General features: G+C 48.2%; 1 protein-coding gene across 1 annotated transcript in view; it reads left to right on the forward strand.

Moving 5' to 3' along the window:
- The first annotated feature begins 713 nt into the window (after positions 1 to 713).
- Positions 714 to 13,814, forward strand: part of LOC106809353 (ankyrin repeat and fibronectin type-III domain-containing protein 1-like) — a 34,942-nt gene continuing 21,841 nt past the window's right edge. Inside the window, exons 1-3 of the mRNA XM_014812417.1 lie at positions 714 to 802; positions 1,303 to 1,422; positions 2,135 to 2,234. The gene's annotated coding sequence lies outside the window, so the exon portion shown is untranslated. The remainder of the gene's footprint in view (positions 803 to 1,302; positions 1,423 to 2,134; positions 2,235 to 13,814) is intronic.

Here is a 13,814-nt window from a genome sequence, read left to right on the forward strand (position 1 = left end):
CGCACACGCGCACACACACACACGCACGCACGCGCGCACACGCACGCACGCACACACGCACACGCACACGCGCACACACACACACGCACGCACGCGCGCACACGCACGCACGCACACACGCACACGCACACGCGCACACACACACACGCACGCACGCGCGCACACGCACGCACGCACACACGCACACGCACACGCGCACACACGCACACGCACGCACACACACACACGCACGCACGCACGCACACACATACACACACACGAGCGCGCATGAAAGCAGGCGGTCGGTCGGCTGCACGCGCAGCAGCTACGCGAGGCTGCGACGCTGTGATAGGGTTAGGGTTAGGGTGGCTGGCTTGCGGGAGCCGGGCAAGGTTTGGGGGCAATGCGGGTAAGGGGAGAGGGGGATTGCGGACGCGAGGGGAGAGGGTGTGCAGGGAAAGTGGAGTGCAGGTGGGTGGGGGGGGGGCGATGGAATGAAGAGAGGGATGGACGGAATGAGATGAGAGAGTAGGGGACGTATATGAGGTAAGGATAGTCGAAGAGATTGAGGAGAAGAACGGGCGGGTGGAGGGTGGAACGGGCGGGCGGAGGAAGGGAGGGTGGGGAGGGGAGCGCATTGAAGCCTTCTCTTTCGACACGGCACCTCTCGTATCCTCGCAGCGCGTTGGCTAAACCGACTGGGTTGTTAACTAGCATGAGATGTATCCCACAGGTGACAAGTACTTCGTGCGAGTACAGGCCGGCAACATGAAGGGACTGAGCAAGCCCCAGTCCACCAATCCCCCGTTCGCCGAGCCTTCCAGTGAGTATATTATTGACTCGCCGCAAACGTACACATATACGTTACACTTAAGACGTTACTGAGGTTTATGCACCGTATTACTGACGTAGTATTAATTCTCTACACTGTTGCTTATTTATAAATTGCTTGTGCGCTAGTGCTTGCTAGCGTACTTTTATATTAACTTGTAAAACAATCATACAATGGATAGTTTTAAAATAATTGTAAATAGTAGATTGCAGTTAATGATATTTGGCAACGAATCTTGCCAGTGGTACTAGTCCTAGACCTACGAAAACTGGTCGAGGCTCATGAGTGAGATTGCCGGAAGTAATTTCCTTGTCCTAGATGGGTAATTATATGGGTAATAGCCGGTAGTTATTAAGTAAAATTTTGTTAGAATCGTGATTTAGAATAATCGTTTCGTAAACGTTTCGAGTAGCTGGTCTACTGTTTATTTTTAATCTCGTTATTATAGTCTTCGCGTGCCGGCGTGTATTAAAGCGAATTTTCTCGCGCAGGCTGGAGAGATGTTGACCATCGGCCGTCTAGACTTGCCGAAAAGCTGGACACCCTAGATGACTTGCTGTCGCAGCTGCATACTTACCGAGAGACGCACCACACCGAGAGGCAATTCAAAGGTAGGTGACGCTATCTGCTAATTACGCGCCAGACTGTAGTTTGCCAACTGCGAACCTCTGTAAGACGCAACAGTTGGTACTAAAATGGCGGGATTGACGTAGAAATACGCGAACTAAGCACAGAAATTGTAGCCGTCCTATAAGCGTATAGCAATAATAGTTTTGCAACGGTTATATACAAGTTTATATAACACTGTATGAATTAGTAGGTAGACCCTTTCCCCGCTACCACTAGGACTGCTTTCCGCTGGCTGCCAGACTATATACAGTTTACACCGCTCACCACCCCGGGGATACGGCTTGGTTTTCTCGTGGTGCCAACGCATCATGATCATTAAATTGACTACGTCACGAATTTTCTATAGTGTATATTTGTAAAAATTTTGTTGCAATTTTGTTGCAGTACTAACGGGACTAAATTTATCCTCAAATTCTTACCTGATAAGATTGTTTCTCAACTAGTTAAAAATTCACACAAAAAACCTGGGCGATTTCATGTGTTTATCACGACATTAAATGTTTGCTATGGGCTTCGTATGAGTCACGAGTGTTTGTTCACATCGAACGGAATCGATCGGCAATTTAACCATAACAAAATTAACAGAATCACTTACATTTCGTGAAAAAGATGGACAGAATTTTTGTACATTTACTATATCTACGGTGACGTAATCACTTTAACAACATCGATGGTGTGTTTGACCTTTATCAGAGTCGAGCATATCGCCGAGTAGCAGACGGAAGACGAACATGCGCAAGAGTCTCAAAAACATCTTCTCCAACACGACAAAGTTCCAGAAGCATCTGCGCAGGTAGGTGTGCAGCGCTGCGATAAACACAGCCTCCCACTCATGCAGCTGCTGCTATCACATAGCTGCTGAAGAGGATTGAGGGAGGGTAGAGGATTGCGAAAGAATAGGGGAGAGAATTCATCACATCGCTCTACGGGAGGGGCAAAAGAGAAAGGCGGGGTGGGGTCTTTCGAAGCAGATTAGATGTAACAATGTTGTGTTTGGAATACTTCGAAGAAGAACGGTTACAACGGTTATACTCGCACGCATCAAGACAGCCTTACAGAGCAGATAATCCTGGTAACTAACAATACACTTTCAACAATACAGTGTGTATTGTTGAACGCCTTCTAACAATACACTTTGTATTGTAATAGGTACCTAACAACTGTGTATTTAAATTCAATTTCATTTTCAATAAATTCAATAAAATCAATCAAATAATTTCAATAAATTCATTTAAATAAATGTCAATTTCAAGTTTACAAATCAAAAAGTAAACTAATTAAAAAAGGGAAAAAAAAGAAAATTGTATTGTTATAAGGTGTTCAACAATAAACAGTGTATTGTTGAAAGCTCATAGGTACCTACTACAATACACAGTGTATTGTTAGAAGGTGTTCAACAATACACAGTGTATTGTTGAAAGCTCATAGGTACCTACTACAATACACAGTGTATTGTTAGAAGGTGTTCAAAAATACACAGTATATTGTTGAAAGCTCGCTAACAATACACAGTGTATTGTCAAATGCCTAAACATACAACACACTGTGTATTGTTAGTTACCGGGATTATCTGCACAGAGAGACTACGGCATTCAGATTACAGACAGCATAAGACAGCATAGATTCATAGCCTCACACACGCGCCTTTAATTTCACTCAGAGCACACACTGCACTGCGTGCGATGTCTGTCGAGCTGCACACGCGATGAATTCGAAGTGTCTCTAGATCTATTTTTCAGCCGGGACACATAAAATAAAACTCGGTTCTATCAAGTCTGCGGGCGGCTGTTGATAACTAACACATATAAACCGCGCGCGGTGTTTGCGTGCCTCACAGTAGCAGCTCGCTGCTGTTTGTAGATAGAATGGGGAAATCGTGTTCGCGCGGATTTATGGTTGATTTATACGTCGTGCACACAGTTACTCGACATAGCTTCCTACAGCGACTACGCATATTATTTAAGCACTGGCGCGGTCGTGCGCGCGTGCGTGCGTACGTGTGTGCGTGCGTGCGTACGTGACCTATATGATAATCGGTGTGTGTGTGACTGTGTGTTTGCTGGGTGTGGTGGTGGGGGGGGGGGTAGTGTGTGTGGGTGAAAGAGGGGAGGAATGTGTTTAGCATATTCGAGTCGTCTAAATCAGATTTATAAGAATAGAATCCTATTTGGCGCGCGATGCTGCTGGCTGATTTACTACTGCTGCTGCTGCTGCTGCTGCTGCTACTGCTGCTCACTGCTAAGCTGACTGGCTGCTCGCTGCTACTGACTGACTACTGGCTGCTGCTGCTGCTGCGTGCTGCTGCTGACTGAACTGACCTGGTGCTGCTGCTGCTGCTGCTACGGCGACGATGACGATGACGACGAACGACTACTCTACTATCCCCTACTACTAACTACTAACTTACTACTACTACTACTAGCTACTACTACTACATACTAACTACTACTACTGACTGACTACTAACTCTACTATACCTACTACTACTACTACTTGCTACTCGCTACTACCTACTACTACTACTCTTCACTACTTGCTACTGCTACTGGCTACTGGCTATCTGCTACTCTACTGCTGACTGCTACTGCTACTGCTACTGGCTACTGCTACTGCTACTGCGCTACGTGGCCTACTGCTGACTGCTACTGCTGACTGCTACTGCTACTGCCTACTGCTACTGCTACTGCTACTGCTACTGGCTACACTGCTACTGCTACGTGCTGATGCGTACTGGCTACTGCTAAACCCGCCTGGCTACTGGCGCTTTTTACTGCTACTGCTACTGCTACTGCTACATGCTACTGCTAACTGCTACTGCTACTGCTACTGCTTACTGCTACTGGCTACTGAGGCTACTCGCTTACTGCTAATCGCTACTGCTACTGCTTACTGCTACCTGGCTACTGCTACTGCTACTGCTACTCTAACTGCTTTACTGCTACTGCTACTGGTCTACTGTCTACTGGCTACTGCTACTGCTAGCTGCTACTGCTACTTGCTACTGGCTACTGCTACTGCTACTGCTATCTGCTACGCCTACTTAGCTATGTAGCTGCTAGTCTGCTACTGCTACTGCTACTGCTACTGCTAGCTGCTTTACTCTGCTAGCTGCTACTGCACTGCTACTGCTACTGCTATCTTGCTACTGCTACTGCTACTGCTACTGCTGACTGCTACTGCTACTGGCCGTACTGCTACTCTATCTGGCTACATGTCTTACTGCTGAGCTGGCTACTGCTATCTGCTAGCTGCACTCGCTACTGCTGACTGGCTTAGCTGCTACTTGCTACTTACTGCTACTGCTACTGCCTACTGCTAGCTGCTACCTTGCCTTACTTGCATAACTGCTACTTACTACTACTACTACTAACTGCTACTGCTACTACTACTACTACTACTACTACTACTACTACTACTACTACTACTACTACTATTCTTCTTATATTATTTTATTTTTATTCTTATTATTATTTTATTATTATTACTGTTGCTGCTGCTGTTGGTGTTGTTGTTGTTGGTTTTGTTGTTGTTGTTTTTGTTGATGTTGTTGTTGTTGTTGGTTGCTTGCTGGGCTGCTGCTGCTGTTTGTGGCTGCAAAAAGAGCTAACACAAGTTATATGAGAGAATTCGACAGTCTGCATGATGATACAAACGGACATGTATTTAATTCCCCCCCCCGTGTCCCCTCACTTCCTGTGCGCTGTCAGGCGCATGGATTTATAAATCATGAATGTAAAGCAGCGCTCGAATGACTAGTAATAGTGCAATTTCGTTTTTGCATCTCCGGAAGGTCCATTAGTCTGCAATCGGTACTCGCTGCATTAGTTTATGCAGCCGAGCGAATAGTGGCTGTTTGCGAAGACGTAAACAAAAAAGAAAGTTAGTTTTAGTAGAAAGCAGATCTAATAGAAGCGTTGGTGTTTTTTTCTTATCGCGAATTTTTTTCCGATGTCTCAACTTTATTATTTATAACGTGTTGCTGTTGTTGTTATTGTTATTGTTGTTATTGTTGTTATTGTTGCTGTTGCTGTTGGTCGTTGTCATCCTGTCGTGTGGTTGTATATCAACTAACATGGAACAATAAATTGTGGTAGGTGTTGACACACGAGTTTGATCATATTGTAATTTGTTTTGCCTATGATATGCAACCGTCAGCTCCAAGCGTATGACTGACATTTAAACAGGAGCTGTTATATAATATTATTCCAGCCAAATGGCACACACAGCACACGGAAGCTGGTACATAGTCCAACCATGTTTCAAGATTTAAAATGACTGATTCGTGCAACATCAAATCTTCATTGATATTTAATGCCTATAAATTTAATAAAATTAAAAATTAAAAATTTTAATAATTTAAAAATTTAATTTAATTTAATTTAATATTTAATTATTATTTTTTAAATTTTAATTATTAATTATTTATTATTTATAATTTAATATTTAATGCCAATATCGTTACGCATAAATATATTTTGGGAATTTTCAGGCGGTAGTACATCGCTAGTTAAAGGTGCGCAACTAGTTTTGCTCGCTAGCATCTCATTTTACACCACCGACGTAGAATCTACCTTGAAATTACCGATATATTCTCTCTCTCTCTGCGTGTTGTGCGTGACGTGCGTGTGTGTGTTATGCGTGCGGTGGTGTGCGTTTGTGCGTCGCGTGTGTGATTGCCCGTCCATCGATAGATTTGTATAACTAGCATGGCTGGTATCAATCGCTGCTCGTCGTTGTGAAGTCAGATTTCTCGCTTGCTACCATAGAAATATGTAGAACGCCTATATAGCAGAGTCTACCCTATATTAATACTATGCTTGCTATCTTTGCAGTGGCAAGCGCTGCGTAAGACCGCCACGCGTGGACTCGATCCATGCTGGTGCGTGAGATGCAATGTGCGAGTCATCTGGCGACTGGGTCGCCGATGGTGCACACCAAGTTCAATAAGAAGCTGCTCATTCCCATGTCGCCGAGCATCACCCAACCGCTCTACCGCAAGGCCGCTCAGTGTAAATGTACAGCGTTGTCAGTGTATATATGCATATGTTACAGCAGAGCCTATTTAATCATACTAATACGCCTCATGATATGTACATGTACACTGACGCGTTGTACGTGCTTGAAACACATACACGCATGGCACGCAACCCGCACAGCACCCGCGCGACGCAGCACACACAACAACACCCACACACTACACACACAACACACACACACACAACACACACACACCAGCACACACACACACACACCACAAGAAAAAAAAAAAAAAAAAGAGAAAAAAAAAAAAAAAAAAAAGAAAAAGAAAAAAAAAAAATAAAGAAACAAAAGGAAAAAAAAAAAAAAAGAAAAAAAAAAAAAAAAAAGAAAAAAAAAAAAAAAAAAAATAAAAAAAAAACACAACACACACACACCCACACAACACACACACACACACACACACACACACACACACACACACACATATATATATATATAGTATATATATAATATATTATTATTTTATTATATATATATCAATATATATGCAACGATTTTTACGTCTAGTTTTGACGACGATGAAGTTCGATCACTGGAGTTGTAGTGTTAGGTGTCAACACAAGAAATAGCAACACGTAAAACCAAACAAGCTGATAACAAATGTTCAGCCATGATATATGTCTCGGGCTTTTTTTTATCGCCTTAGTCAACAGAGCTGAGGTGAAGGGGTGAACTAAATAGTGGTGCACGACAGCGCTGTCGCTGGGTGCAGAAATACTACATCAATGCACTCTATACAGCTATGTACTAGATAACCAGCCTGTAGTGAGTTTCTTGCCCTGTGGCTAGAGTTAACCGCAGACACCTGGTATGCTGTACGTGATCCAGTGAAGATGAGGCGCCATATTGCTTGTCGGACCCGGCAAATACTGGCGCTTGACAAATAGTGTCCAGTAGGAAGAGCGTATATGCGTATGTTGTTGATTGTGTCAATAAAATTGCGAGGAGAACATGTTGGCTGGCTGGGCATAATCGCAGGCTGTAACTTTGAAGAACAACAAAGCCTTAATACCTGAATGCGATTACATGTCTCGTGTCATGAAAGGCCAGATCATACCGAGCTGCCAGGTGGAATACGATCTATTATGGCGGACAGTTGCTCTTACATGATTGAGGTTAGTAGGGTGATATCGCATATTATATATCCCGGGATGTTGTGTGAGGGTTGGGAAGTAAGGGGGGGGGGGGGGGGGGGGGGGGGGGGGCGGTGTGGAGGTAAAAGGTGGGGACGGTGGTTGGTTCGAGGGGGGGGGGTTTTGGGGGGGTATATGATGAGGGGGGATTATGTTTAAGTGCCTGTGAATGATTAGCCTCCTGAGTGGGCAGATTATAGGATGGATCATAGGGCTGGTTCAGTATTTCTGGAGTGATTTTATCGTCCGAGACTTCAGAGATGCTCTGTACAGAATGGAAACTTTGTCAACCAGGAACTATCTAGCGTTTCTTGTGCCAGGAACACAATGTACCGCTATTTCGGAGGACGAGAGAGGGTGAAGTTGTCGTTTGGCAGAGTCTGAGTTCTCAGTTTGTGCTCATGTCCAGTGCAGCAGGGTGTAGTCGGAGTAATGTTTGGTGGTGCGTACACAGGACGCGTTGAGTGGTTCATGACGATCTCTGTCTGTGGTGGCTTTGCAGGCAAACGGCCGGATACGTAGACGGAGAGGGAGGAGAGGAAAGTGTGGGGTGGGCAAGGAGAGGAGGGCGGGCTGAGAGATGGACAACAAGGGCCACAGTGTGAGCATGCGTTCGGTGGCAGTGTCTTCGCGCGTCGTGGTGCCGCGTACACACCACACGGCGACAGTACACACCGCGCACGCACGCACGCACGCACACACACACACACGAGCCACAGCACAGCAGCACCACACACACTAACCGCGCGCGGGCGACTAGCGCAGCGGGGTCGATCGGCCCACACACACACACACACACACACACAACAGCACACACCCACACAATATGTATATATATATAGTCCTGCATAGACCCGCCTTCCCCCTGGCTGGACACCTGCGAGCGCGTGCGCGTCCCCATCCTCCTCCCCGCAACTGCCGACCCTCACCCGTGGTCACGACGGCGCCGCTGGCCTGCGCTGGACGGACTGATATAGCGATATGTAATTATTGCAGCGTCGTCTAGGGCCGCGTCATCACGTTTACGTCTGATAGAAGAGTGGGCAGCTGCATCATCGTGGCGCGTCTGAGAACTAATTCGATATCGCGTCTGAGAACCGCTAGTATACGGCTTCGTAATGTACATCTCGACGCCTACGAATGGCGACGTGAAATCCTAGCATCGGGATTAGAATCTCCGTGTGTACTCTGCTGGGCCAGTCCGCTGGGTGGGTGGACGGTATTTACGCGAATTGGAAAACTGAAGCTTGGAGGCGGAACGTTGTAAGCATTTAGTATTAGATGGTGTGCAGTGGTTGGTATGCGTGGTCTTATGAGAGTGGGTATAAATCAACGAAAGTAAACTAACTTGGAATATCGCGTTAGCGCGTATATATATATGCTATATCTATATATAGGTCTATATGCTATATGATAGTAGGAGGTTATAATATGATATAGTAGTAGTATTATTATACGATACACAGCATATACATACAATATATATAATCATATATATGGATTATACATACACACCATGATACATATATATATATACTATATATATATATATATAATATTTTGAGTGCGTGTAACTCCTCTACTTGGAGAAGACTCTCGTGTGTAGTTGTAGTAAGATTTGCGACAGGAAGTATTTATAATGTGCGCCGTACGTAAATCGAACAGTGGATGTTCTTGCCGGGGCAGTAACCTGGCTGCATTACTAAATTACTTGAAATTTTGTTCCGCCTTCCCGCTTGAGCTTTCGTTAGCTCTCAAAATTGTTAATCGTAAATGTCGCGAACGTTTTGGCGAGAAAAGAACGCTCGGTAAGAAAATGGGTTGTGAAGCGGCAGCAGAGCATGCTGGTGTGCTCCACGTCGCTAAGCTACGTGTCTGAATGATAACGGCAGTACTGACGCACCGTCATGTTTTGTTATCCAGGCACGTGCACGCAGCCATGGCTGTTATCGCAGCACTGACGCAGTCATGTTGTTTATCCAGGCACTGACGCAGTCATGTTGTTTATCCAGCACTGACGCAGCCATGCTGTTTTATCCAGCACTGACTGCGCATTTGTTATCGCGAGCACTGACGCAGGCGCGATGCTGTTATCGCAGCACTGACGTATAGCAGTGCGTGTTATCCAGCACTGAACGCAGCCGTGTTGTTATCGCAGCACTGACGCAGCCCACATGCTGTTTTATCAGGGCTAATGTCGCAGCCATGCAGTTACCGAGCACTGACGCATGCCATGCTGTTATCCAGCACTGACCGTATAGGACGGTGCTGTTATCGCAGCACTGAGCGCAGCCATGCTGTGTATGCCGGCACTGACGTAAGCCATGCTGTTATCCCAGCACTGGACTGCAAGCCATGCTGTTTATCCAGCACTGACGCAGCCATGGCTGTTATCCAGCACTAGACGCAGGCCTGCCTGTGGTTGCCAACACTGACGGCAGCCATGCTGTGGTAATCCAGCACTGACGCAGCATGCTGTTTATTCACATGGACGGCAGCCATGCTGTTTATCCAGCACGTGACGAGCCGTTGTCTCATGTGTTTGGGCAGGCCTCCTGTTCGATGGGCGGTGGAGAGACAATGGGACCTGAGGCATCGGTTGCGCTCCTCGACACCACGTCAACCTGGACATCAACTGGATGAACAGGTTGCCAAACATGACCGTGCCGAACGTTCCATGCCTGGCTCGACAACATACCGCTAGCACAGCTGCTGCTCACGCACGGAGCCCGCATGAAAACTCAGATGTAAGTAGATGCTGGTGCTGCGAAATGGTGATGGTGATGGTGGTGGTGGTGAGTGATGGTGGGCGGTGTGCTGGTGCTGCGAAATGGTTGATGGGTGATGGTGGTGGTGGAGGCTGCAATGGTGGTGGCGGGTTGTCTGTGGCTGCGAATGGTGATGGTGATGGTGGTGGTGGAGGTGATGGTGGGTGGCGGTGGCAAGTGCGGTGCGGTGGCGGTGCGGTGGCGGGGGCGTTGATGCGGTGGGCGATCGCGGTGCAGGCTGGGAAGATGCGGTGGCAAGTGGCGTGGGGCGTGTGGTGTTGTGTTGGTGTTGTTTTTGTTGTTGTGTTTGTTTGTTGTTAGTGTTGTTGTATTGGTTGTTGTGTGTGTGCTGATCTGGTTGTGGTGTGGTGTGGTGTGGTGGGGTGGTGGTGGTGGTGGTGGTGGTGGTGGTGGTGTTGGCGGCGGTGGCGGCGTGATCAGTGATGGTGGACGGTCCGCAGCTGAATGGTGGAAACCTCGTGGTGATAACTTGCATGAATAATGTTCATTGCAATGGGCATGGATATATTGCGCTAAGTAAAAAACGTGCAGGTATACCTAAATGTGACAATCGGTCAGGTTCCATTTTTGGCTAGTGTCAGTTTAATACACAGGCCCTCATTATCGCGAGAGTTTTAAGGCTTCGGCAACAACGGCGTCGTCGCTTTCCGCATACAGTGCGCTCTCCTCGCATTAATCGCCTGCAATCGACAGCCACTCACGCTAATTGGATAGGTAATTAATTGCTCTTCGATTAGCGATGTCCCGCTTCGTCAAAGCGTAAGCTCGTCGGGTGCGCATGTCGCTGCAGGGCGCTTGGAAAGATTCGGCGCGCGCCTCGACCTGCAGCCAGCGCATCAAAGGATGCGGAAGGAGAAGACGAACGATGCTCAACCAACGCTAATCCGTGCTCAGCAGCGACGCCCGGCCAGGTACGGGCGCTCATCAGTAAGGCGCGTCGTGCGGTAAGCGCCGTTATAGCCGACACTGCGCGACGCGACGCGCCCGCGACAGCTGCGGCGTGCCCAGCCTTGTTCTGGCTAAGGTATCTATATGCAAGGGAGTAACGACGATACGCATGATATACGTCTCCTATCGACACTATTGTGTCATAGGAAGATTCTTGCCTATGGAACAAGGTGTCAATATTGCCGATTCAACTTCAAGTTCTGCTTTTACAGGCTCCAAATCACGTGCTTGGCGGTTCAATAGATAGCGCTCTAAAACTCCTATGGTATTGAACGGCTACAACACATACAACAATATTGGCGGCCGTACTATGAAGAATGCTTCTCTAATGACGAAATAGTCGTCAATAGGAGAGCGGATAGGGCGTATGTCGTATTTGTCATAGATTTGCAAGCAGAGACATGTTGCCACGGGGCACCCGCACGGGCGTCGTGACAGCAATCGGCAAGCACTAATGCGCCTCCCCCGATCCCCCCACACGCAGACACGTGCGACAGGCATCGGTACGCCAAGGGGGGGGGGGGCAGCGAACTAGCATCAAGCCGGCGGCGGAAGACGGCGACGTTCTGAGAAATGTGTCGCGTGTTGTGTGGTGCCGTTGCGCATGACCTTGTGATTGTCTCGCTGCGGTGTGTCTGCGCTGGCAGGGAGGAGTTTGTTGAACCAGCGGATGTTGATTAATATATGAATCAGGCGCGTTTGTCGCCACAACAAAAATCATAAACGTCCCGTCGTAGACCACAAAACGTACTTGACCGATGCGATTGATTCGCATCGATCTGTATTCCTCGTCGGCACTCGACTCCCCCCTCCTCTCCGCGAAACTCCATCCTCATCTCCGCGTCCTCCGCCTGGATTGGACCTTGGGCAGCGTCTTAAGAGACGTCGGATATGACGGCGGGAAGCGTGCTCACGCAGGTCTCGTTCTTATTTCCTTATAGAGATTGAGAAGCAGGCTGGATTTTCTGGAGTGGGAAAAACTGACATTTGCCAAGCAGATGGAAGCAGCGGTAACACCACGCAAGTAAGGTCCTCGTTCTTGCTTCTGCTGCTCCGTCCTCCTCCTAACCGTCAGCGCGCTCTGCCTCATTCCCCCCGTCCGGTCGTGCGTCCCGGAAAGCAAAGCTCCGGCGCGACTGTCAGCGAGAAAAAAAGCCGCGCAGTAAAAGGTGGGTCGCGTTCGTCGCTTCCGTCGACCGTCTTATGGAATTCGTAGAGCGACCACTCGCGACGTCGATACTCGGTCCAGTGCTTGTTAGGTGTGACCTCTCGCGGGCGTGCCATAAACTCCCGAGCGATTGGCCAATTAATGGTGTGTTGTCGTTGTGAGTCTGCGGCTCTGTCGAGTTTGAGCGCGTCAGTAGTAAGCGACGGGACGTAGCTGACGGTACGAGCGGCACCATTCGTTCGTAGCAAACGTGTTTGCTATATGTGTTCTAATCGTTTTCAGATGCGCCCGACCCAGCCGGACGGATGTGTCTGTTGACGGGCGTAAGCAGTCCGACCGTCGTTGCCTAGTGCGGTTTCAAGCAGGCCAGAGGATTGCAATGGCGCCCTTGTGACGTGGGTACTAAGGTCGAATCGGCTGAGAGAGATTCTTGTCCTTTCTGGCGAGCGTAGCTGGTGCCTGCGTGCGGCGGTGTCGCGCTCGGACGCCTGCCGGCAAAAAAGATTGTTCTGGTGCGTGTGTGTGGACCCGTCGATGCATAGGCGCGCCGTGTGTAGCGGAGAGCGCTGTATTACGGGGTGTGGGTTCGGCTGCGTGCGTGACGTGGTAATCCACTGCTGGCAGGCCTTCATTTGTACGCAGCACCGGATGATTGGCGGAGCGGCGGTGGGGAGGTGGTGATTCTGGTGAGTCTCTGCTAATCTCGCTCCAGTTCGCACCCTAGGGTGGAATTAACGATGTCAGGTGTGAAGCTCAACATTTTCGAAATTACGTATGCTTATTTAAATTCAGTGTGAGAGCTCTATAGGTGATATATATAATTATGTTATATATTAGTATATATATGTGTGTGTGTGTGTGTGGTGTGGTGATGTGTGTGTGTGTGCGTGCGTGTGTTCGTGCGTGCGTGCGTGCGTGCGTGCGTGCGTGCGTAGTGCGCGGTGTGCGTGTGTTGGCGTGCGTGGCCGCGCGTTGGTGTCTGCATGTATTAGGCACGTACAGAGCAACGGTGTGCGTTTTACCGACCAGAAAAGTCACTCTCTACTTGTTACAATCAATGACATTGTCTCTGTGTACCTCCCCGCACCCCAGCTCTGGCTTCCCAGCGTAAACCCCCGTCTCCTCTCCTGGTCGTCTCCTACTCACTCTCCTGGTTTGCCTCCTGCTCCTCTCCTCTCCTCTCCTCTCTCTCCTCTCCTCTCCTCTCGCTCTCTCTCCCTCTCCATCTCCTGCTCCTCATCGGCTGCTCCTGTCCATCTCTCCCACGACATGCCGGCACATATCGTTCTGGATTG

Source organism: Priapulus caudatus, unplaced genomic scaffold (genome assembly GCF_000485595.1).
Source record: "Priapulus caudatus unplaced genomic scaffold, Priapulus_caudatus-5.0.1 Scaffold347, whole genome shotgun sequence".
NCBI classification, from domain to species: Eukaryota; Metazoa; Priapulida; class Priapulimorpha; order Priapulimorphida; family Priapulidae; genus Priapulus; species Priapulus caudatus.